This window comes from Apteryx mantelli, chromosome 5, assembly GCF_036417845.1.
Source record: "Apteryx mantelli isolate bAptMan1 chromosome 5, bAptMan1.hap1, whole genome shotgun sequence".
NCBI lineage: Eukaryota > Metazoa > Chordata > Aves > Apterygiformes > Apterygidae > Apteryx > Apteryx mantelli.
The window spans coordinates 66913255-66940796 of NC_089982.1; the positions used below are offsets into that span (position 1 = coordinate 66913255).

A 27542-nucleotide genomic window follows, 5' to 3' on the forward strand; every position below is an offset into this window, starting at 1 on the left:
GATTAAAAAAAATCATACAAAAATTTTGTACAGAACTCCATCAGTTTCCATTAAGTGTAATGATTATTTACAATCTTATTCTCAGGAAGACCTACACCATGATCTACCAGCAGCAAGAAAGTTACCAGAAAGAACAAACTGTCTAGATTTACCCCATCTTTCATCTTCTTTCCCTAACTGGCCATTACTGATAGCTAGTGGGCATGGTCCAGTAAGTATGCATTTACAAACACCCGATATTGCACAGCAGTCTGCTTTCTGCAGCACTTGCATCCTGGAGGTCAGAATTACTGCCAAATTTTCAGTCACACTGCAGAAATCAAGATACACAAACAGGATATGAAAATAAAAAAGAATTTAGTATTATATGTATTCTGTTTAACAGTTCATTTGGTTTATTATGTCCATACATTTTCAATTTGATGTAGATACTTGTATTGACAATGCAAACTGAAGTGCAGAAACTATCAGTGGAGAAACCACATTTTTTCTGATCACAGAGAGGAAAAGAGTAAGAGGCTTTTTAATTTTTGTGACATCAAGACAGCCAGTTTGAGAGTGCAAGCACATTATCTACAGTTTTGTACTAAATGACATTGAAACATCCACAATCATAGATTGTACAAACTTCTCTATTTGTCTGGCATATTGATGAATGAGCTAGTTCAGGCATTTCAAGATTACCTCTCAGAGTTGACAGAGCCTGCAATATTTTCCTTGAGTAGCTTTTCCTGGATTTTGCTGGAATTTCTTTTTATATTCAGCTTTTATTTCTCTTCCACCTCTTCATTTACATCTTGAAAGTATGCAGATTTACAGATTAAAAAAAATGTATATATACAGGAACGGAAACTAAATATGTGTCACAGTTTTATTCCTATAGTGGTTATTAAGCAAGCTAAATATATATAATTTCAAGTCCTAATTACAAGCCCATTCTTAAAGTCTTATTTGAATGCTCTCCACCATTTCCCTTCCTCTTTTTTTATTGTACTATTCAAGACTAAGCACTGTTTCAGGTGTACTATATTGGAATGCTGGACATACAGGCAAGTTGCCATTTCAGTTCACAAAACTAATTCAGACGAACAGTGTTTTTATTAGTATTTCCTTAATACACTGCTCTGCAAACTAGAGCGTGAGCATTAGTCAAACCATCATGACTTGCTGTTGTATCTAGTTGTATTCGTTTCAATAATTCTTTTCCCAGTCCTGTATTTTCTCCAGCCACAAGTTTATATCCTATTAGTTCATGAATTTTATCTGTCTTCTGATACCTTGCAGAAATTAATTTCACTTCCACATTTTTCACTGTAGAAATAACTTTACTGATACATCACATCCCAAATCATTCTTCTGGTCCAAAGACCATCCTTTTCATGTAGCAAGGGCCAGTTTACCATTCAGACTTCTACTGAAACAGAATGGGAAATTAATTTTCTTTATTTCTTTTTATCTTATTATAAAATTATAACTGACTGCTCCTCAAGTAACATTAGTTTTGTTAAAACTTTTAATATTCGTGGGTTATTTAAAAAAAAAAACACAAGATATAGGATAAGTTCCAAATATTTTCAGAAAATGTCAGAATTCCAGGTCTTTTTTGAAATTCTGAGATCAGGTACACTACATACTATGCTAACTTTTGTACTGCCGCAGGAGCGTGAATTTTCACTGTTTTTTTCCCAGCATCTACACAGGAGCACAAACACAAATCGAATCTATCAGTTATTATATGCCACTAATAAAAGTACTTAACTTTTTTCTGTTATACAATATTGCTTTCTGCTGCTAAACTTAACAGTTTGGGCTGAAACTTTCTTTGACAGTGTTACACCTCAAGCCAGCTTTGGAAGGAAAAATATCAGCCAGGATAGTTTTGCCATTTGCAAGAACAACAACAACAACAACCACCATATAATATATATATATAAAAGAAAAAAAAAACCCTCAACACCGTACCATTCCTCAACTTCCACTGAAAATCTGGAGTCACTCCAAACTGCTCTAGCATCCTCATGCCTTGAGAATGAACTTCAAATTTTTCTAGTATTGGCCTTGAGCCAAGAACATCTCTTTTGCAATCCCTGAGAAAGTCCATTCACCTTTTTTTACCCAGCTCAGAAGCCTTAAAAATATTTCCAAAACATTCTAATAAAGGTGAACTTTAGCAATTTGCCTTAATAATTCTATCTTCACTTGGCCTATAGCCTGACACAACTTTTGGCCTATAATAGGAATAGCACACCTCTTGCTGTAAATAATGCTCTCCAGAGAAGCAAAAAGCAAAATGGAGCTGTTGAATTTGAATACAGAAGGAATAACAGCTGAGAGGAATGAGAATATGTGGGTGATGCCAACATGTGGGGGAACATCAGGAAGACAGAGAACTGGGAATGGGAAGACATATTTGAGTGGCAAACTTGGACTTGCTAGCTAAGAAGAGTGGGCCTCAGAAGAACAGTATGGGAGATGATGCAACTAAAAAAGTCTGTGGCAAAGCAAAACATTCACTTTTAATGCTAGAATATAGAAAGACTAACAAAAACATACTACAGTTACCCTTTTTTTTTTTCTTAAGCTTTTGCATGGTGATCTAAAAATTTCAACAATGTTGAAAATAAAGTAAACCATTAGTCTTACCATGAAGAATACAAAAACATAGCAGAAACCATGTGTTGAGATCTTAATAATCTCCTCTTTTTTCCTTTTAGCCTTACACAAGTGTGAAGAGCTCTCAATGGGAAAACTACAGGAAAATAATATGCTTTCTACATGGGAAGCAAGCACCAGATTTTCAAAAGGCACAGACAGCCTGTTCCATTGATAAAGTCTTGCCCACAAATATCACACTGTCAAATCATTTTGAACAGGAGCTCCAAAACTGTCAGTGCTTTTGACTGACCTAGCAAGGGGCTAACGCTTTTCCATATCACAGAAGTTACTGAATAGCAAAATCAATTGCTTACTTATTCAAATCTCAAAGAAAATAGACCAGTAATAACACAGTAAATATCAGAGTCTTTGTTGCAGAATGTTTTAGAGGAACTTTTTCATAAGCTACAGGAGATGGTTGCAATACCTCAGTATGGATTGTGGAAACGGTCCCTAGAGAAGTGCTCAGCAGGAAACCTTCCTGGAGGAAGTTATCCACAGCTGTTTAATGCAACAGTTCCAGCTGCTTCTCCTGAAGCACAAACCTCCAGCAATAAGATACCGTCCGTCCTAGGTTGGTGATTGCCATGCAGGACCCAACAGCTGATTAAGTGGCAAGTCCCACTCCCATTAAACAAAGCTGTCAAATTAATGGGTTTTGAGACATGTGCAGTGTACTTAGAAGAAAAAGCCTACGGGAAGCATAGGCTTATTATGGGATAGATGGGATAATTAAGAATACTAAATTAAATACCGAACAGAGTGACTAAAAGTTTTACTTCCTCAGAGGTCTGAGGGAAATAATACAGAAACAGAAATCTAATGGAAAGAACTTCCGATTTTTATAACATCTCTCGAGAAGTTTTAGAACACACTATGCAATTCAATGAGACAGAACTTCAGAAATTCCACCTGCCGCTCTCCAACAACATAACGTGACAAGGAAGTTTGACAAGAGGTTAAAAATACATAAAGTTTCGCATTTCTAATTTCTACCAAATAGGTGGCACACAAAGCCATCAAAATGCAGGTTGTGGATGAAGAAATACTGCCGTTTCAGCTACTGCAGGTAAATTTTGATTAGAACTATAGCACACAAGAAAAATTCTGTGCTTTGCTTAATTCCAGTTCTAAAAACACTGTCAATTGTCAGGTTCAATGCCCGCCTAGATCCCTCTGAAGAGTCGCGAAATTTATGAAAGCATGTGAAAAGAGGTGAAAAGTTTGGGATCGGACAATGAGACAAATGCCTTTTAAAGAAATATATTAAAATATGACAAATTATTTATGTGCATTTTTTGATCATTTTTACTCAACTTTAAATCAACAACTGTTAGATATTTGGAAAGGCAGAGAGTCTTTCAAATGTGTGTTGAGCCTTTAGCATGAAAAGACCCTAGTCATAACATGGCCTACTACTTCCACCAAAATAAACAAAAATACTTTTTGAAGAATTCATTTCAAGTTACTATGTGGCCAGTTACCATAAACCTATTGATAGCTGTGTACTACGAGCTCACCAGTAACATTCGCTTTACAAAGCTATTTATAAATTTACTCAGCTTACTGAGGTTATCAAAGAACAGGGAAAGTGAAATGCTAGGTTTTCTAGTCAATTTTACATTTAAAGCTTGTATAGAGGATTAATATAAAATTACTCATTTCAGCAGTTAACTGAAATACGACTTGAAGAAAAGCAGAGGGAAAGATTTCAAATACCACATTGGGATTCTATTTTCTTTGTCTTTTTTTTTTTAAATCCTCTTTATCCTCTGTCCATTTCCAGCTTCAATTTACCTATTACAGACAAATTACTGAGGTATTGAAGCGACACTGAGGAAAATTCATACTCACAGTTTTTAAACACGTTTAAAATTATCAAAGCCAATATATACAATAGTGTGCACACATAGGACAAACTGAACAGATCCCCAGAGTTCTCTCTTAACCCTCCATTTTTTAAAAACGTATCATACAGGTTAAACAGTATACTACAATTTAGGTAATGGCAAGGCTCAGCACTGTGTTGTTTTTGCAGATATCTACATTTAGAATAACAAAAGTTACGTTCACAGTAAAACAAAAGCAGCAGATACAGGTTTTACAACACAGAGATTTTCTCTTAATGCAAATATATTTCCCTGTGCATAGATTTCTGTGAGGAAAAGATGCAAATACTGGCAGAGTTTCTGTGCACTTCGCTTACACAACCATACTCTCTCAAAAATGTTTTAGAAAACAACTCCTAAAAGAAAAGATCATCCATCACTAGGAAGCATTATCCCATCTGGTGGCTTCACACACACAAAGAGAATTCCTATGTATTAAAAAAATGACCATTTATGATCCTGCATGACCTGGCATATAAAAAAAGACCACAAAATATCATCCAGTAGTTTCTGCTATGATTGGTCTATGAAATACACAATAAATGTAGCTGCTGATTTATGTCACTTTTAACATTTGTTCACTGTTGGGGATAACTGAAGCATTTGATTTATTCACTTTATCCTACACTGATTTCCTTTATTTTTAAGGAAGCTGAAAATAGGGCATTGTTGATTTGCCAATGGTAAAAATGCACAACTCAAAGCGATGTTCTGCAGGTTTAACACACACAATTAAAAAAAACCCTGAAGAACATTTAAGAGAACAACGCAAAAGACAGGTACCATTGGATACCTGAAGTCAGTGAAGATGCAAATAAACACAACTAGTTAATATTATTCATGCCCCCATGCACAGATAAAACATTTCATACTTACCTTTTCCATGGATGAGGGTACTGAATAAACAGACAATACCAAAGGCTAAAACAGAAAGACTTTCAGAAGGAAAATTTTATCTTCTCCAAGGCAAGCATGGGTTCAAAATCCACAGGTCAGATAATTAAGGGAAACACAGAAAGCTGTACTAGTAGGAACATCCAGTGCTAAAAAGAACCACATACTAGAAACACAAACTAACAAGAAAGAACCAAAATAAACAAAACTATATTGTCAGAAGAAAGGCTAGATGATGGAAAAAGTCTTCTCTCAGCCACCGCTATAATGTGAAACAGTCTTAATTCTCCATAAAGTTTTGGATAGATTCATTTTCTCAGACTAACTCCCCACTCTCCCATATATATTTTTCCTCCTCTGCCGTCCACTGATCTTTGCTGTTTGTCAGAACTTAAAGCCATGCAGCCTAATATGACCCAACCTATACTGTGAATCTTCCTAACCACTGTGGCTTTATCTGGGTAATGTCTGAGAAAAGAAGTTTTTAAATTCTTAGACTACACATCTCCTAAACATTTTAGGGTCTTCTGCTATATCCTTTCACTTAGCAAAACCACAGAAGTTGCCTCTGCTATTTCCTCAATAAAAATACTGATATAGCAAATATTCAGCTCTATGGGAGATGCAGAAGACACTGAAGATGTAGATCCACTACTTCACAGTAATACATGTATCTTAAGTGTTCTTCTTTGTTATAAAATCTACTTAGATTTATGTATGCATATATGTATACCTATATAACTAAAACCACAAAGAAATAATGCATTTCAGAGGCTCTTACTCTTTCCATAACCATCATACATCTGAGGCATGGAAACTGCTGAACAAACAACAACTATCTCCCTTCTTGCTCCCTGCAGGTGCAACTGTGTTCATAAGCACAATCCTTTAGAGTTGATGAAGTCGGCAAAATAACACTTTCCAGAATCACCCATCCAGCCCCAGGCTGGTTCATCATTCAGTGTGAACACATGCACTAACAGAATCACATGTAATCATCAACTCACTCTCGCTTTTGCCTGCTAGCAGCACTTAGGCCCTGATCCAGAGTGTCTACGGGTTAGTAGTCGTAATAAATGTTGTTATAAAGACTTTGTTCTCAAAAGCTTAGCGTTTAATTAGATAATGCAAGCAATGCTGAAGGCATACTCAAAAGTTAACCTCTTTTTAAAATAAACTATAATTTCCACATCTACACACAATGCACACATACCCTCAGCCAACCTGCTTTGAAATCCTACTGACCCAACGTGCCCTCCTTCCTATGCACCTTACAAAAGGAGATAAAATTAATTAAAACCTCAGCGAGGGACAGGCACAATGGCAGCACTTCTCCTACCCCCAAAGTTCTTTTCTGCCTGTACAGGGCAAATGCCTGTACTGTGGCTCTTTGGAAGTAGAGGGCACAGCAGCTGCTGAAGTCATAAAATCAGAGGTTTTGATCGATACACAAAACATTCCCTCACTTCAAGAAAAAAAAGAAAGTACTTAAAACCCACCTGCTCCAGGGTGAATGCCACTGACCATGCACTATCACATCTTTGTATTGCATGATCCTGTACTGCTCCAGCCTATACTTACAGAATGGAAGTCCTCCAGAACAGGGAACATGTTATTTGTTTGAAACAAGTCTTCTACTGTACAGCACTATATACACTTTTGGCACTATATCAAATAATACTGACAAAAATACAATAGAAAAAGTTCTGGTTCATTTAGTCACGCCCTCTCACTAGAAGTCACTGGTTCAATTAGAAACTCCCTCTCCCTTTTGTGACCCTCTTTCATCCTCCCACATTGCTTTCATTATTGTCCTCTCCCTTTTCCAATCCCCATAAAAACAAAATCACGGAAGCACAACTGCAATTTAAATACAATTTGCACTATATCAGTAGATAGGCTCACTTTTAAACAACTTGCATGAGTAAACAGATTTGCTTGTTTATAATAGTCAACCTACATTTGGAAAAAACACAGTAAATCACTATACTTTTACATGATTCCAAGAATCAAAGGATCAGTCCAAAATGAAGTAATGACAGCTTATTTAAGAACAAGAAAGTGCCTGAATGTATATCTGGAGGTATATTTCCCTGCTTTTAATTTTTGCTGTAGGTATGCTGCAAGAAGCTAAAATAGCCCAAAGATCTCAAGTATACTAAAGAATTTAGAAATTTTTGACTTAAAGCACACTATTAAAAAGGTAGAACCATGTGGAATTTGAGAAACACTATCAAAGAATTGCTCCATTTATTAAGATCCCTTTAAATTTTGACTGAATCCCTAATAATGTTGGCTCAAGTGTTCAGTGGAAACTGCAGATTTTTCACACACTTACCTTAGCAACTGAAAGAGATATCAGCTTGAAAATCAGCATGCCAACAGAATCTCAGTCCCTAAAACACAATATAATTTGGCTCAGCTATTGTAACTGCATAGGGAATGTGCAATGTAAGGCTCATTAGTTTTATCTTCCATCCACTAGTTTTTCATCCATCCATTCAAAACAAAAGAAAAAAGAGAATGTTAGGAAAAGGTAAAAATTAATGCACATAGTTCACAAAATTAGCCACTAAAATAATGGTAAACTGCTAATACATAAAAACAGTCTGAAGCATGGTTATAAAATGTAAGGTTCCACATTTACAGCTTTCGATGACAACTACTTTGCTCAGCATACAGTTATTAGAATTTTTCTTTTACATCTAGCCCTGCAGATTTCCTCTTGGATCTCAAAGCACCATATTTCTAACCTTAGACATCACCTATGAATGGATATGAACATGAATTTGATTATTTAGTTTTAAGAAAGTGATTCTATGTCCCTACTACTAAACTGTAACTGAAGTGCCAATCAGAAAACAAACAGCCTCCCTGTCTTTAAGGAATTAAATTTCTAAATATGGTAAGAACACAGATAGTGAGTTATAAAGCAATGCTTTTCACAGTTTATCTGCCTAAAATTGCCAGTAAGACTTACTCTGAACCAGGAAATTCTTAGATACATGAGGAACCAAAGTTAATAAACCCATTAATTGTTGCCTCTGTTGCCTGATTACTTGACAAAAGTCACAAATTAGACAAGAGAAAAGACATGTTAGGCCACTTTCCTACCAATATAGGAACCTCCTCTATATTCTAGTATCAGAGGTTTTGCTCAACCTTGCTTTCAATGTTCAAATCTCTGCAATGTTCAAAGAACAGTTTCCTCTCTTTAAATATACCTTCCGGAATAAATACCTAACTGGAAGATAAACATTAATGTTCTATACAGAAGTCAACTTACAAAAAAATCACAAAATCTTAAGGTTCAGGGATTTCTTAGAATCGCCAGTGTTCACTGCAATGCCAAAAATACATAATAGAAGCAGAAATCGTGAATGACTTTGCAAGGAAGTGGTAAAGAACAGTACAGAACTTGCAGAGGAAGAAGGTTCTCAAAAAAACAGCTGAACCTCACTAACCATACAAGTAAATACCCATTTCTTTCCAACATCTCTTAAAGAGTGTTACAAGTTCTCAACAGTGATAGTAATAGGTCAGTTAGAAATTTCTAACCACTGTTCAAATAAGGTAATAGGTAATCACTCTTCTGTGCACTTTTCCTTACCCTATGTCCACACAAACAAGGGATTTTCATTACTACAGCAACTACTTCCTATCAATGTAAAAACAAGGAGAACATACTAATCCAAGATGTCTAAAAAGCTGCCACTGAATGGCAGTCCCAGTCCTATCCCCTCAACTGCCTTCCACTGCACCAGCTCCAGAGCTTCTTAGGGAACCAATTCAGCCCATGAACCTGTCAAAACACTTAACACACTGCGAAGCAGAGAAGAGAAGGGAAAACAGTGCTTTTGGTTGCAGAAAGCTGTTAATTTAATAACCTCAGCAAACTCACCTTTACCAGAAGCCAAAAGAGGTTATATATAAGAGGAAGCTAAGCTTGTTTTCCCTCAGATTCTAGCAAGCCTGTAAACTCTCACAGAAGAGAGTTTAGCAAATAAAGCACAGCAGAATATTACCTATAAAGTTAGAAAAGGGCACACTATAAAATTTTATAGTGACTTGAATCAGTTGTTAAAAATTAGGGAAGAAAATTAATCTTTATGTTCTAGGGCAAGTGACTTCTTTGTTTTTTACATTAAGCATAATTAAGAGATTGTACTGTCAGACTAACATCAGTAGTCAAAGTTTAGGTTAGAATAGTTTTTAGACTACTTATCAGAGTAAATATCAGGCTACTGTCACCCCAACTGCAGACAGACAGAACTTAATGCAAAACAACAGCTAAGTATTCTAACATCTGTAAGGTTTAAGCAAACCATTCTCTGACAAGTCTAGCTATGAAAGTTTAAGACACCATGGTCTTACATGTCTCTCCCACCTATCCTGCTAGGTCAGGATAAGCAAACATATCTGTGTCCCAGTCTCTTCAGCTCACAGTTAGACTGAGGTTTCACAAACGGCTGAGCTGTAATGATTTGTGACCACCAAGCAACAGAGGCCTGGCCCGCCAGCATGCTCCTGGCTATCCTGTCCTGCCCTCACACCAAGCTCCTGCACTTTTCAGATCCTTCTACAAACTGATTCAAATCAGTAACTCAGTAAAATAAATAAATAAATAAATAAATAAATAAAAATCTTTTAGGGGAGTAGGGGGAGTGAATTTCATTGACACAATCAGCAATCCAATGAGTATCGGTGCCACCGCAATGCAGACAACAGGAACACCCAGAGGAGAGCATGACCTCCCATTTTGGCAGCAGTGTACTATTAGAAAAGTGGGCTTTCATGCCTTCTTCATCTAATGCCTTCTTTGCCTCAGTCTTCACTGACAAGATCAGCCTACAGGAATCCCAAGCTCCTGTGCACAGAGGGAAATTCTGGAGCAAGGAAGACATCCTTGGTGGAAGAGGATCAGGTTAGAGAACACTTAAACTGGACATACACCACAAGTCCATGAACCCTGATGGGATGCACCTAAGTGCTGAGGGAGGTGGCCAACATCATTGCAAAGCCACTCTCAACTATCTTTGAATCATGACAATTGGGAGAGGTTCCAGAGCAGTGGAAGAGAGCAAATGTCACCCCTATCTTCACAAGGGACCCAGGGAACTACGGGCCAGTCAGCCTCACCTCGATCCCTGGGAAGGTGATGGAGCAACTAATCCTGGATAGTATTTTCAGACACGTGTTGACTGGGAGTAGTCAGCATGGATTTATGAAGGGGAAATCATACTTAACCAACCTGGCAGCCTTCTATGACGAGATGGCTGGCTTGGTGGATGAGGGGAGAGCAGCGGATGTTGTCTACCTTGACGTTAGTAATGGCTTTGACACAGTCTCCCACAACACTGATATACAAGCTGAAGAAGTACGAGCTAGATAAGCGGTCAGTGAGGTGGACCGAAAACTTGCTGTACTGCTGGACTCTGAGGGTTGTGATCAGAGGCACAAAGTCCAGCTGGAGACCAGTCAGTAGTGGTGCCCCCAAGGGTCAACACTGGGGACAACACTGTTTAACATCTTCATTAATGACCTGGATGACAGGACAAAATGCACCCTCAGCAAGTTCACAGATGATATAAAACTGGGAGGAATGGCTGATACACCAAATTGTAGTGCTGCTATTCAGAGGGACTGTGACAGGCTGAAGAAATAGGCATAGGAACCTCATGAAGCTCAACAAAGGGAAGTGCAAAGTCCTGCCTCTGGGGAGGAATAACCCCAGGCACCAGTACAGGTTGGGGGCAGATCAGCTGGGAAGCAGCTTTGCAGAGAAGGACCTAGGGGTCCTGGTGGACAACAAGCTGAACATGAGCCAGCAATGTGCCCTTGTGGCCAAGAAGGCCAATGGTATCCTGGGGTGCATCAGGAAGAGTGTTGCCAGCATGTCGAGGGAGGTGATCCTTCCCCTCTACTCAGCCCTGGTGAGGCCACATCCGGAGTGCTGGGTCCAGCTCTGGACTCCCCAGTACAAGAGAGACATCGACCTGCTGAAGCAAGTCCAGCAAAGGGCCCCAAAGACGATTAAGGGACTGGAGCATCTCTCACATGAGGAGAGGCTGAGAGAGCTGGGACTGTTTAGCCTGATGGAGAGAAGGCTTGGGGGGTGGGAGGGGATCTTATCAGTGTTTATAGACATCTGATGGGAGGGTGTCAAGAGGATGGGGCCAGATCCTTCTCACTGATGGCAAGTGACAGGACAAGAGAACATAAATTGACACACAGGAAATTCCATGTAAACATTAAAAAAACCACCTCCTTCACTGTGAGGGTGGTTGAACACTGGAACACTTTGCCCAGAGAGGTTGTGGAGTCTCTATCCTTTGAGATATTCACAACCCAACTGAACATGGTCCTGGGCAACCTGCTCTAGCTGATCCTTCTTGAACTGGTGGTTTGGACCAGATAATCTCCAGAGGTCCCTTCCAACCCCAACTATTCAGTGATTCTGTGGTGCTCCACAGATACAGTTTAGTCACGTTTTTACTGTATTTTAAATTACTTAATAAAAAACAGAATTTGTACATTCCCTCTGCCGATCTTATTTCAGGAACTATAAGCTCTGACAGAAATAGAATATACAGTGCAGAGGGTTCTTAACAGCTTAGACCACCAAAGTAAAAGTTTCAAGAGACATATATAGAAATCTTTACAGCAATATTTTTACACTTCTAAACAACACCTTTAGGAAATGGGGACTATTTCGTATCAACTCCTTTCCTCCAGCAACTCAATTAGTTGAATCAACTTTTTATATTTTAGAACCTTTCTTTTTGAAACACACTATTACTACAGAGTCTGTAACCTTGCCTTTCACTTTCCTCCTCCAACTTCCACAGTGCAGTAATCCTTCAAAATGTAAAATAGAAGCAACTCCTGTTACTCATTAAAAGAAAATTACTAGAGTTATAGAAGCTTACTTCTGTGCAACAGTGTTTCACCCACTGATTCCACATTTGTAAAACAGCAATTCATAAATGACATCAGTATTTAATTAGCAGAGAATAGGTATCAACTCATTATAAGTGGGTTTTCATTCACAGAATATTTTCCAAATTCTCAAATAAAATTTGTTTCTTAAACACACAAAAAATGATGGAACAAACCCTACGAAAACATATACTTTTTAACAAAGCTGTATTTGGCAACAACCTGTTTTACAAAATTGCAGGCTTTCCTAGATTTTGGGGGGAGGGGAGGGAAGGATTATTGCATCACCCAGGAATTAGTGGTTACACTAACATTAACTGTGTGCAGTTGCAAAATGACCTGTCAGTATCCTAGAATTAATCAATCTCAAGTATATTGTTTCATAATTAAGCTTATGAACACATCATCCCATGAATACATCATTCCATGGATATAAAAACAGCAGCAATAAACACATATCCCAAAAAACCTGGAGAATGCGAAGGCTCTTTTTCACGTTCTAGGACAGCTAAATAATTTGGAGGCCATTTTTTGTCATCAACCTCTTTCACTGTAGTTGTGCTAACAGCTTCCTGCTGAGGAGCATTTTGTATAAGCAGAGTATTCTTAAAACTTGAAGGTCACATAACTAGACAGTAAAATTAGATAATACTTAGAAAATTGCATTTTAATGAAAAAAATCTAAAAGATTTAACAGCTTTGGATTTTTTTTTGTTAAATTGATTCATAGGTAAAGTCATTACTTTTTATTTCAGCTGCATCCCTGCAGCTGAAATAAATAATTCAGAGGGTGCCCTCATAAGAAAGACATAGAAATTCAAATTCCCATTTAATAAATGCAACTAATTTACTAGATTTTGTGAAAGGAAAAAGGGGATACATATAACAACAAATTTATGTTTAAATAATCTAAGTTAGAAGTTTATTTCTGTCACTGCTATTTTTAATTGTAAAACTTTACTTTTTAAAAATGCAAACTGCCAGAGAAATAAGCCCTACAAAGTCTATCATCAAATATGCAATGTTTTTAAAAACTGTTACAGTAAATGGGTCAACGATCTCTGAACAAGACAATTAAATGGACACTCCAAAATACACTTCTACTCTACATCACAGTGTAGTTATAATAACCATATGAAAAGTTTAGATTTAGTGTTTGAGATGTCAGCAGGCAAACATCCCTTCTTCTGGTACTATAGTATTAGAGTTCTTTTATGCAGTCATACATGTTCCTCTTGTGCCAAAGTAGTTTATATTGGGAAGTTTTCAGAAGAAAAGGGTTCTGCAGAGCACAAATGCAAAGCAGTTATATTGTCCATTTTTTAAAATGGAAATTGTGTGAATCATACTTAATTCAAGTAGGCTTGCTTTTCAGGTTTGTCAAATTTAAACTCCACATAGATGCAAATTACAGTTAAAACTTCTCCCTGCACCTTAATAAGGTACATTATAAACTATGAAGCCAACTTGAAAACAAGAACGTTTTTGCTGAAAATTTTACTAGACCTAGATATATTAAGTCTTTAAAGAACTAACATTTTCAATTAAAGTTTTACCCAGCAGAGTTTAACTTCTGCTTGATCTTGAGCATGTGTCTACTACAACACTGGTTTCCCAGAATAATGCTTGTGCTGGCATAAATTTTTGTGTAAGGATTTTACTGCATGATAAGCATGCCTAAGCAGTATTGTGAAGACTCCAACTGCTCAGCTCTGAACCCAACCTCTTTTCAAAACATTGTCTCATCCTTTCAAGTACATTCAAGCCAGACGGGAAAGTGAATTCTCAAAACTGTTAAGAAGAGCTAAACAACCAAATTTAAGCAAGAATTTTAGTCAGCAGCCACCACTGCCTCACTCATATCTTGACTGGTTTAAAAACAATAGCTAGCAAGGAATGGCTGAGTGTGTAGTATGTGCAATGCTCTAATCAATAATGAGATTTCCTTTCTGCAAATCCTGCCTACCACTGCTTCAAACAGGGCAAACTGAGTTCTCCAAGAAAAACAGGAAAATTGTGGACAAATGCAATCGATAAGGGTTAAAAATCATATGGGGAAGTCCAATTCATGAATTAAAACATGCAGATGCCTGTGCAGCCAAGATAAATGAAAAAAAAAGTCTCAATCTAAACAGAATCAGGGGATGGTCTATATTAGAAGTTACAGCTTATAATTCAGCCTTTTGAGAGAGAGTATCTTCTTCCAAGGCATCAACGCGTTCTGGAAAATATGGGCAACGTGATGTGTCCAGACAGTGGGATTAGTATTCTATTAACAGCTAAGTGTCCTTCATTCTTTTTGTTTCCCAGTTTACTAAAAAATGAAGCTTATGGTATAAAACTGATTCCTTCCAATAATTTTGGAACCCACAAATCAATAACTGAATTTAAAAGAAGAGCAGAATTTTCAAAGATAATTAAGTTGTTTCAAGTTTTGTGAAAACTGGGTGCTGGATAGATATATCCAAAATACTGATGGGATTGAAGACAGACAAGCAGAACTTGGAATTACATACTGTTTGACAGCTGGAAAGTCAGTTTGCATATGCCATTTGGCTGGACAGTAAGCATATGCTTAGCTAAACTACAAGTTACACTTTGCCCACTAGGGATGAAAGAGCTCATGTTATTTTCCCTATACTTTCCTCACCATAAAGGATACATACATAGGAAACATAGGTCTACTAGTGCTGCTGCTTGTAGAACAACTTGGGGAAAATATATCTGTTACTTGACAAAAGCATATGCAAAACAGTCAAAACAAATAAGGGAAATTCAGAGTGTCAATTTAAAGTGTTTAAATTATCTTATATGGCTACGGGAAGCTTTAAATACTGTCATAATAGCATACATGTATATCGAATATAATATCAGTATTTGATCTTGCAAGTCTTTTCAGTTTGTTGTCTACATGCTGGTCACCCAGGCATAAGTAAAAAGAAAAAGAAAAACCACTGTTTGTTCAACTGTCAGATTACAAGCAGAGGGTCTCTAGAATTCTAATGACAACTTATAAATTCCGAAACACAACTTAAATGTAGAGTTACACACACTTTTAGGGCCCCTGGCTTAAATGTATTTTTAAATACAAAAAGCATGGGATGTATACTAATTTTATTTATGACTATAAACCTCTTGGAACAGGTATCAAATTATGTTATGTTTACTAGCCTGAAGAAAGCCTAATAAAACATTCTGGCAATTTAAAGATAAACACCAGAAAAGTATTTCACTGTGTAATTTACATTTCTTATTTCTTCAGTGGTTCACAGGTTGTTGCAATAATTTGTGTGCCAAGTTACCACATTATCTATAAAGTTGTCTAATTCTTTAAATAGTATTACTGTGGGGACAGAGGAAGAACTGCAGACTGTTTTTATGATGAGGAGGGTAGTGGGAGAAGTGAAATGTGAGGGGCAGGTTTGGAAGCCTGAGGTATTTTTCACTTCTGTTTTGTATTTTTTTCCATTTACACCAGAAACTCCCTCTGGGGGGGAAGACCAACTTCCCTACAGCTAAATACAAGAACATATATATGACACAAAAGCCATCAAGTCTTCAATGTTTCCATACCTTAACAAAAAAGTGAAAGAAGCAGACCAAAACTGCAACAGTGAGGTAGCAAAAGTTAATTTTCCTACCCCTAGAATTTCTCCAAGCAACAAAAGTCAACTTTGCAGTAGTAGAAGATTCAAGAAAGCAGGAGGGAAGAGACTAGGATGCCTCCAAACACGCATGCGTACGTGTACACACACACACATCATTACCTACCTTAATACTGACACAGTCCAGCCTCTTCCCCAGCCCCAGACTACTGTCCATCCACTCCCCCACATCCCCCTTGGCTGCTGCAAAGTGAGACGCAAAGACGAGGAAGAAGGGCAGAGCTCGAACAGCACACCCAGAGGTGCAGGGTGGATATAGGGGTCGTACTGATTGGGGCCAGGGGCCAGCTAGCCAGCCACCTCTCTCCAGCAGTAGGAATAATGAACAGCTGGAGAAGAGGAAGAACCAGACAAGGCTAAATGGTACTTCCCCTGAACTTTCTCCTAGCTTATGACTATTTTCAGTTCAGGGGATTTCTGAGCCTAATGATGATGCCAGGAATGAACACAGCCTTTATTAGTAGCTGTCCCCTCACACAGTCCAAGCACACTTTAGATAGTAAAAGACACATTCTGGAGATCAGTGGTGTGGACAAGACACCAGGGAGAGTCCTACTATAGAACAGGGCTAGACTAGATGTGCAGGAGAATCCCAAAGCAACGTGACATTAACAGTATGATCAGCCTTGCAGGGTCACCCCATCCCTGTACTAAAATTCAGCTTAAACACACCAACAAAGCCAGCTTCATATTGGAGTGGCACCTGAACAGCCTGCAAGTCACATGGCTCAGAAGCCACAGATATTTACTTCTGACCTGAACACGGCAATAAAATGCCATAGTCGACTGAAGATACATATAGAAGCCAGTTGTCATCTGTGGTACAATAATTCAAATGTTTCATTAACTGCAATCTGTAACCAAAACAGAAAGCAAAATGAAGTTCCACTAGTCACGCATTTGCTTTTCAAAAGGAAAATTTAAATAAATAAGAAAACAGAGCTTCTACATTTGAGGGTCCTAAGCAGTTCTGCTTTGGCCCCATATGCAAAACAGCCCTGCTGCCAGATGTTTCCAATTTTTAAGAACAGAATAAGACATTCTTATAAAGGAAGCTGCAGGCCCAGCTCGAACTTTTTAAGTTCTTCCCCAAAGGAAGGATTTTTCAGCTTTTCACAGAATTTGCCAGCTAAAAGCACAACGTGCTTTAGGAAACATATCTTTCATTTAACTACATAGACAATGCCATGATGGGCACCCAACAGCTGCTCACCTACACTACTAAAAATATCCTTACAAGAAGATCAGGTCAACTATGCCAGCACACCTTGGGGCAAATCTAAGACATACTCAGTAACAGGGCACCACTCTTTAGAACACACAAGGAACGCAGAGAGGTCCTGAGAGCTCCAGTTATCCCAATTGTCCTTGTAATGAGAACAGACATGGTCTGTCCTTTCAAGCATGCTAGGGTCCCTGTTAAAAGGGCTCCAAATCTGCATGCCACCCAACAGAAAAGAGTCTGTAAGCAGTTTAAGTTCCAGGTGAATACTGGCTACCTACAGGAATGACATGGTGCCAAGACATAGTGCGCTATGAATTTAGAGTCCTCAGGAAGATGTTTCTAACAGATACAGTTAGTTGTAGACACTGCAGAGAGAACACACACAGACTAAGGAAATGAGAGGACTGAGACAGAAACAGAAAAAGCAAGTGGACAGTGCAATAAACAGCCTCAGCCAGAAGAAAACTTGGTGGATTCCATTACAGATATTTGACAAAGGAGAAGCTGATAAATGACTCAGTTCTTAGGAGAACAGCATGAAGTTACTTTTGGCTTCCAAGACAGAAATTAAGAAACCAGCTGAAAAAAGCAAGAGGCCACAGACAGAGGGAGCAATGAAGATCTGGGATGAAGCTTAAGTGTATGCTTCCTGTTTCTACAATAATGGTCCAGTGTTGCAAGACCGAATTTTCAAAGCTTCCTTTCATCAAAAAAGAAAAGTTGTCCACATCAAGGCTGGCTGGTGGGATCTCTTATTTGACTCTGATATCCACAGGACATGCCTTTTTTTATTTTATTTTATTTTATCCCAAAACTCAGGGGGCATTGCTTTAGCCAATGGGTTATATGAGCTGCTTAATCACAGAGAATAAACTGAGGCAGCAGACTCAGTATTGAAAGAAAAAGTGCACCATTGCTACATATTTACCACAGGAATACCTCGATGTTAATCTTTAAAATAAGTATTTTTTGTGATACAACAACGGTATACAAGTTCATGGCAAGTGTATACCAGATCGACAAACTATTAAAGATTCATTCTCTGAGGAGAAAAACAAATGTAGGAGAGAAATATTTCAATCAAAACAGTAGTTTTTAACCTACATTAAAAGGACCCCAGCGTGTATACTATTTCTATAAGGTCCTCAAAGGTATTATGAAAAGCAAATCTAATGTTCACATTCAACCACTGAACCAGGCAAAAGGAAAAGTTACAATTTAATACAGAAAGTTATCTATGCTGTTTTAAACCATCCTAGTTTTGGAGAAACTTTCTGTACAGCAAATATTAACGCAAGTGGTATAACATAAAGCTGTATAATAAACAACCTGAAGTTTATCTGCACACACACACAAGTTTTAGGCAATGTTTATTTACAGAGTTTAGCTTTCAGAAGCTGATCTAAGATCTCCTTGTTTACTTTCATCACTTCAAAAACAATCCTTTCACCCAGTTTTGTTGCTTTAGAAATACACTATATTAGTAAGAACAAAGTGTCCTGTTTCTTCACAGCTTTCAATATATTCCCTACAAAGCCACGAGCAACAAATTGCAGTAATAACTCTGAACTCATTCAAAGTTCTATTTTATCTGTCCCTCTTGGATTAGCAGGAGGATAACAAAATAGTAATAGCTTCCCACACACTTCTAAAATCATGAAAAGGAGCATGACATTTCAAAAGAGAGAAGGCTAGAGAAAAGAAATAATGAAACTCCTCCAAAATAAAGCAATCTTCCACTATTTCTTCTTTCTCCCCCTTCTGGAGCACATTTCCTGCCTTCATATTGTTAATGCTTACGATCTTTTTTGGCTTCCCCCATATGCTTAATTTTCTTCATCTCTCTGTGTCAATGTTTTGTCTTTTGTTACAGAGGATATTAGAGGTTCTTGAATCCTTTAATTTTTTTCCCATATCCTCACAAGTTCTGTAAAGTATGGCAATGAGCACAGCTAGGAAACAAGCAGAGTTCCAGTGCTCAGTAGAAACACCGTCTCTCAAGGTTAGACACTCATTTGACCAAGTTCCAAGTCCCAAAAGCAAGGATCAGGGTTTGGACCTGACTTGCAACATGCGGCTGTTAATTTATCAGGTTGGTTGAGGAGAAACAGCGACTTCCCCATTCTGCAGATAATGGAGATGATGCTCTGTTTAGTACCTCATAAGCCTTACGCAGCCAGCAGTGGCAAAAACTGGGGAGAAAAAGGAACATGACAGATCCAGAGTAAGCAACAACTCTGTTAAGAAATACTGCACTAAAGAAAGATAACTGAACACAGCTTGCCCAAGGACAAAGAGAAGAGGGCTTATATAGAAACTCCACAGAAAGAAAAGGGGAGAAAAACTATTCTGTGCATTAGACCATAAAAAAGAGATGTAGGAGTAAAGCTCCTGGTCACAAAATTCAGGGGAGAACAAGACTGAGAGCAATTAAGTTTAAAAAAAAAAAAAGTCATTTCAATATGCTGTAAATATAACAAGAGGAAGCAGAATTGACTGGATCTAAATTGGAATTAAAGGAAAGGAATGTCAGGCAGTGGCTATAAACATTCTTCAAATAATTTCAAAACAAAAAGGAGAAAATATAAGAAAAACTATTTGGGGAGTGCAAGGATAGTATCTTCCATCTTTAAAAAAAAAAAAAAAAAAAAAAAAGACCAAACGTGACAAGACCTTCATGACCGAAGGAAGAAGCCTAAAATCAGGACATTAAGCAGGAAAAAACTGAAGACAACAGAGAAGTATCAAGTAACCAATATAATCTATGTTAAGAAAGTACCTTAAACAACAGTAACCAGAACTTGAATCCTATACAACAGAAGCATATAGGAAACTTCTCCTGGTAGGTGAAGAAGTCTCTTATCTCCACACATGTAAAACTCATCGCTGCCTAATAACTCCCGGCAAATGTAGGTCTCTTTTTTTTTTTTTTTTTTGGGGGGGGGGCTTTAAGAATTGTTCCAACTGAAAAGGATAAACCTTCAAATCTGAACTGATGCAGTATTATCTTAATGACTCTGCAAACTGACAAGTCTAACTAGTCTACTGCTAGCTCTAAGTGCCATACAGCAATAAGGTGAAACAGGTAAGATTCAGTTCAGTTTTTCTGATTGTTCTCTAAGTACTGTAAAGCACAGAGAATAAAGAGTTTGTCCAGAAAAATGTCTGGATGAAATATTGGAAAACAACTGGATACGTCCAAAGAGTTTTTTCTTATATATTTTATTTATGTACGGAAATTCACCCAAGATTCAGGGAACACTCACACAAGGACTTGCTTCAATCTAGGCCTCAATAAGTGCCTTCAGTATATCTCCTGAGGTCAGTTTTCATCTACTGCTATCTCAAAAGTTAGATGTAGATGCTGAAGCTAGTCAGAAGAACAATTTTCCCTACAACTCAAGAGATCCAATAAAAATAGCATCCTGTATATGCTAGCAGCCTGCAGCACTTGGAAATGACTGTAAGAGACAGGGCCACGTTTTCTTTGCTACCATTTGAAGTACGCCTTATCACTTCAACAGGTTAATTGCGAGCAAAAGTTCTCAGTAAGTCTTTTTTCAAACACTGTTTCATAATAACATCTTTGTTTTGCCTGTTAACTATTGTGTAAAACATGTAATTTGCCCACTGCAAATAAAAATCCCAAAGTTCGGATGTTTGTTTTAATGCAGTTCTCAGTATTACGGTAGTGTTACTATCTAAATGGAAGCACGGCAGACATGAACTTTATTTACTGTATTACCAAAACTGAACCTGGCTAACATCTGTATTAAAATAATTAAAATAGATAATAAAATAAGTTTTTATGCTTTAACTTTCCCATTGCCCATGACCTTTATGGATAGAAGTTACTTCAAATATGGAAAACTCCGTCTTCTATTTCTGTACAATCTGTTCTTTTATCACACTTACAGACACATTCACCTTCCTAATCAGCAGCAAAAGAATTAATATTGTAAGTTTAGTACTTACATGAAGGTATCTCCAAAGAGCTAACTCCAACATGATTACTGGGATTCAGAGTTAGTATCACCTGTACTAACTGAACCATTTGCCAGTGTGTCAAAAGTGTCCCAAGCCTCTTCCAAAGAGGAAGCCTGATCCCAAATACTTATTTTGATTGACTGCTCTGCAAGAGATTTATTAGCAAGAGATTTGTAATGCAGATGTTAATTTTTTTTAAAAAAAAGTCAGACTTATACCAACGTCACAATGTTAAGAAAAACATGGAATGCAAAACCCCCCAGGATTCAGTGCTAGCAAAGAAATACTCAACAGTAGAAGAAAAAAAGTTTGGCCAGAAAAATACTTGGACAGAAAAGACATGTCCAAAATAGTTCTGCTATATCCCCCTCATTTCTGGAAGATATTACAATATTAAGGTTTTTACTAGTCATCACTGTATATCTACTACAAAACTAAGAGAGCGTGAAAAGAAACACACATGCAGAAGAATACCAGTCTTCCAATAAAACTTTTTTTTTTCCTTTCTGAATTCTTACACTCACTACTGATGCCAGGGCTGGCTGGCTGAACTGGAAAGTAGCAAAGTATTTTGAATTTAAAAAACAAATATCTATACAGAAGGAATACAAAGAAATAGCCACAGCACACTGCAGCACAGTGTGTAACTTCATTTTTTGTGAAGTCACATTTATCCACTGGCCATGCCCTATCCATTGCTTACATCTCAATTTCTGTAAGAGCAGCATCTTTCTACTGTCCATTCTAATATCCTTCACTATTACAAAAACATTAATTAGGAATATGGTTACTTTTAGTCCTCCTTACTGTATCTTTTTGTTATACAGATCAAAAATCTAAGCACCTCTGATGTCTTCTACTCATCTTTCACTTTTACACAGTCCTAGTAGGGAGAGAAGACACTATTCGACCTGTGAAAACCCAGCAAACCCTGAACAGGATTTCGGCCTACAACTACACAGCACAATGATAACAGAACCAAGAGACACTAATTCTATTCCGATCTCTGCATGGACTCTGCATTTGACCTTGGCAAGTCACTGTTTTTTTCTGATTTTTTGTTGTTTTTTCATGTACAGGACATGAAGAGTTTTTACACAAATGGCTGGAACAACAACAACAAAACAAGTGAGTAAGTTTAATTATTTATTTTATTAGGCCAGGCCTTAAAACTCTTCCACAATGCCATAAATTCAGAGTGAGCACAAACACCTCTCTGATTCTCTAGCCCTTCATTTTAAAGTTCCTTTTATATGAAAACATCGGTGAAAGCAGTAACCCACTAATGAGGCGCCCTACTGTATCAAAAACTGATAAAAGCTTGGTTTCATGAATTCCTCTGCTGAGCAAACAACTTTAACCTTATTCTCTACACCAGCAGTCCCTAATCCACAGCTTGCAAACCAAACCCTGCTGCAAGATCCTCTGCCACTGCTCCCAGCCAAAATTAAATTACAGAGTTAAAATAAGAGCTGCCAGGAAAAGGAAAGTAGGATATTGCCTACAGAGTATTTTTTACTCTGTGCTGTTACTATGGGCCAGCAAAAATTAGGGTCTAGTATTTTACACAATTCAGTTCCCTTTCTCCAGCTTAGAAAAGCCTGAATTTCATGGCTGCCTGCTCAAGTTTCATTCTGATACCAAGCTTCCTGGTAATCTCCCAAAGCACCACACATTGGAAACATGCCACAAGTGTAACTTAGAAAAAAAGGTGCAGATGAAGTGTTCCACAGACCAAGCAGTGTTATCAAAAATACCAGGAGAGAGACTGTTTTCTGGCAGATACGGAAAAATGTAGGTACTCAGAATGAAAATTTTAAATAAGTTTGATACTCTCATAACAACCATAAATAATTAGATTAGCAATGAAAAGGCTTTAATGAGGACCCATTGTAACACACACGCTTGAATCTCACCCACCAGAAGCAGAAAAATTAAATGAAGCAACAGGTGTAATCTCAAGCTGGGCAGTCAAAAGTGATCAGCTGCCAATACAGCCAGCCTGTTGTGTATTATAACAAGTGTTCTGGATTTTGAATATACTGATTAAATGCCACTTCATACAAGTTAGCCAAACAATTACATTGAAAATGAGATAGTTCTTGCTCTTGACTAGCAAACAAATGAGGAAAAGTTATACTTTAATACAACCACCTTAATGTCTTCATGCTTTCCAAGTGAAACAATGACATTACTTTTATTTAAACTGTTCATTACAGAAATATACATTTAAATTCAACAAGGAAGTTTTCAAGGCTTATCTACATTTAAAGATGTGTTCAAAAAAGAGCTGAACAAACTTACTGAAGAAATATGCTGTTGACTGAAATGTTCAGATCACTTTAAGAATAAATCATGTCCCAGCATCATGTTATTCATCAAATAATCTGAATAACTGAAACAGTAAAACACTGTAATGATTACATCTCATGTTAAAATTTTGTAGCTAGAACAAGCTTTTCAAAAATTAGAAAAAATATGAAATGGGACATTAAAATAGTGTTTATTTTTATGAAGTTATAGCCTGTCTGTTGTAAGGATGTAAAAATACTACCTTAGTCAAGAGATTTCTCACACAGTATATAGCAAAACCCCTTATCTTCTTTCTTTCTTGGTAAAAAGTTTACCGCTGCAAATATATAGTTTGCACCTTTACAAGCACAAGAGCATGAAGATACATGGCCATATATCACTATCTGGCTAACTGAACTCCAGTTAACAAGTATGAAGTATTTTTCAAAAAATTATATCATTTTAAATTATTATATTCAAGCTCTGAAAATTTGTCCAATTCTATGATGTTGCACGCAAGAACCAATAGGCAATGAGAGTTTCTTTAGGTTGTAAAGGGTACTTATTTAAAAAAAAAAAAAGGTAGCAACCATTAAAAAATACATACATACACACACACACAATATATATGAATTATTAATAAAGAGCACCACAACATAAGTAGAACCCCAGGAAATGAGATAATGTCAAACTCTGAGTTGAAAGTTTACTTTTCCAAGACTCAGTAAGAGTATAATGATATGAAAATTGCTACTTTCTGTTAATAGTTTCTTCTTCAAATAAATTTTCAAGCTGTTTCATTTTCTAAGTTTCTACACTGGAAAGAAGAGATGACCATAATTTCATATTATTTCTTTGCCTCATATAATCTGTTAATTACTGCAGTTATGTTCAAAGCAAATATGAAAAGTTTACAATATTAAAACATTACATGTATTCCTACATAAAAATAATGACAGTTCATTAAGAATTCAATTTTATATCTATAATTGTAAACTTTTCTTAAAATATTATAGACTAAAATGCATATCCAGTTTTGTGAACAGAATTAGGTTTCATCTGACAATATAGCTAGTGACATTTATTTTTTCCCCCTCTTCACCTAAGTACACAGGAAAAAACAAGCAATTATTTTAAAGCAAACAGACATTACAATTGCTTCATTATTTCAAATAATGCAGTAAATGCAAATTAAAAAAAAAAAAATCCACTTAAAAGTACATCTTCACTGTGAAATGCTCTTGGGAAGCAGTGATTCAGCATATTAACAGTGCCATGGAGCCCAGCTAATGAAGTGTTCACAATTAACGTTCAAAGAATTTAGGGCGATAATTTTTACAGAGAAAGGATGTCCTGAAGTCTTAAAATTCTGCTGACATAATCTGCCCTCCAAACGTGAAACTGATAAACTACATTTTTAATTCCCAACAGATGTTTAAATGTATTGCATAAGATACAATATTTGTTTATATTAAATATGTATTTTATAATCCAGAATTACAGTTTCTCTGCTCAATTATAACAAAAACAAATGTAGCATAGGATAGGTATGCAATGCACCTTAACTGTACTCTTCATTAAAAAAAAAAAAAAAAAAAAGAGTTACTGACTATAAATCTTGTTTCCAAACCTTTGATCATGAAGATACTACAGCTTTTTTAGGCAGTCGTTGTAAGTTATGGCTGCTATAGGCCACTTTAGCTTTTTTCGGTCTTCTTTTAAATGCACAAATTGCTTAAATTTATAATAATGACTATAAAAGAAACTGTAATTAATTATTATTGCAAAAAGCAAACCAGAAGAAAGAGCACTCCCTCCTTTCACTCACAAACTCATGATCATTTAAATAATCCATAGTACAGAATATCATACTTAAGAAAAAAAAATTACTGCAAAGAGATATTGGTACTGGACTTTTATTTAAAAAAAAGTGGAGAAACCACATAAGCCTAATGGAACAGTCTACACATTATTCTATTTCTACAGTAATCAAGCTATAAAAAGATTATTTTTGAAGTTTATGTTCCATATCAATCACCGTAAATGAGAAATGATTGAGCTACCTAATATAATGAATAAACAATTAAAGCAAGTAAAATCCAACTCAAGAGCATAACTTCATAAAATTGCTCTTACTGAAACTACAAAAGGTTCAAAATATATTTGTAAGCATCTCAGAAGAATATTCTTTTAAGAATACACTGTTCACAAAAGATTTCCCAATAGCCAGACTTAAGACACTGACTTGCTCCTTGATAATGATTTAAAAGTTTAGTCACACAAAACTATCTACTCATTTGATTGTAAATGAGTTTTTCCAAACAGCTTTTAACACTCATCATGTGCCCATACACAATACAATAGCAGTAGTTATGCTATTACTCAAATCTTAATAAGCACTGTTTAAACCTACAGTGACAGTAAAAACTGTAGCCTGAAGTTCCTATCCTCAGACTCTGTTCCTACAGTCTATGTAATCCAGTTACCATTCCTTGAGCTCCACTGAAACTACTCTAGTATCTTTTAGCCAAACCTTATCATGAAGGTCATAATCAATATTTAATCTTTATCTTCCTTGATCTGTCAATTACCCGAGACTATCAGCAATGCTTCCTTTCCAGAAATATTCCCCCTGGTTTCCTTGGCACTGTTTTCTCCTGGTTCATCGCTTATCATTCTAATTGTTCCCTCAGTGTAGCCTTCTGAAGGAGCCTCCTCATTCACCCTTTTATTTTATGAACTATTTCATAGCTTTCTGTCCTGCATCTCTTGTCATTCTCCTTCACTTTATCTAGGTCTAGGATACAAATCCACTTTTAACTGCCTTCTCCCTGCCAACAAATCAGAAATACACTTTCTACTTCACACCTGCTGTGTTTGTCCAAACTACCACCTCAGCTTGTGCCTCTGACATCTCCATACAGATGCCTCACTATCAGCTCAGTCTCAACACAGACAAACTACGGGTCTTACTCTTTGTATGATTGCTTCAATCTCCCTTCCACCACTGCAAGTCATTATCGCCCAGGACCATTAACTAAGCATCAGCCCTCAAGCCATGACTCTTTATAGATCCTAGAAATAACCTGGTTTTGAGATCTTTGCAATGCCCACTACATCACTAAGATACGCTTAGTACCTTAAACTCTTATCCCATGATCACAGCAGTCTGCTTCTGAACTACTGCAGCACCTTTCTCAATCTTTTGAAACCCAGGCTTGCCCTTGCTCTATTTATTCTGCACAGTCCTCTCTACAGAGCTTTTTTAGCCTAACACCAGATCACACAAGTCTCCCCCCGTCTCTTCAGCAGCATCCCTTTCACTTCCCATCCTAGCCTGATACTAGTCTGATACTTTGACAAGTGTTACTAAAACACATGCATACATTTTCTATATTACTGAGTCTACGGAAAACATCATACCAGTGATAAACCCATTTAGCTGTTTTTGTCTTTTTCAGGGCTTCTCAATCTGTTTGAAAAACAATCCAAATACTATCTTGTATACTGCTATTACAAAGACTTTCACTGGTAACCAAAATTCCCATCCCAAAATTATTAATCCAGATGCAGAACTGTATCTTCAAGGAGGTGCAAGCTTTGATAACCTGTTTGTTATGTCTTCACCATCGTACTTCTCGTGTGCTGCCCTCATAACTGGGAGAGCTCCATGCAAGCATCCACAAAGCAGTACCATCTTCTCTCAAAAACCTCGTAACAGTTTTTCCAAAGTTCTCATTAAAACCAAAGAAACAAAACAACCAGATGGCTGGCATGCCTAGATCACTATCACTATGATAAAATTCACTGCACTGGTACCAAATATACTCCTCTGTCATCATAGATCTGATGCGTTTTTGCTTGCCCTTAAAGTGTAAGCTCTCTGGATCAGGAAACACCTCTTAACCACAGAACTTTGGCATGACTAATTCAGACATATAGCTTAAAAAGTCTGATACTTTGACAAGTGTTACTAAAACACATGCATATATTTTC

The 27542-nt window shown here is 37.0% G+C and overlaps 1 protein-coding gene across 2 annotated transcripts in view; it reads right to left on the bottom strand.

Moving 5' to 3' along the window:
* Nucleotides 1-27542, bottom strand: part of RBPJ (recombination signal binding protein for immunoglobulin kappa J region) — a 63509-nt gene that overhangs the window by 32475 nt on the left and 3492 nt on the right. The window contains exon 1 of one of the 2 annotated variants that reach the window (XM_067298159.1): nucleotides 7777-7795. The exons of the other annotated variant lie outside the window; for it this stretch is intronic. The gene's annotated coding sequence lies outside the window, so the exon portion shown is untranslated. Of the gene's footprint in view, nucleotides 1-7776; nucleotides 7796-27542 lie in introns of those variants that run through there. 2 annotated transcript variants of the gene reach the window in all.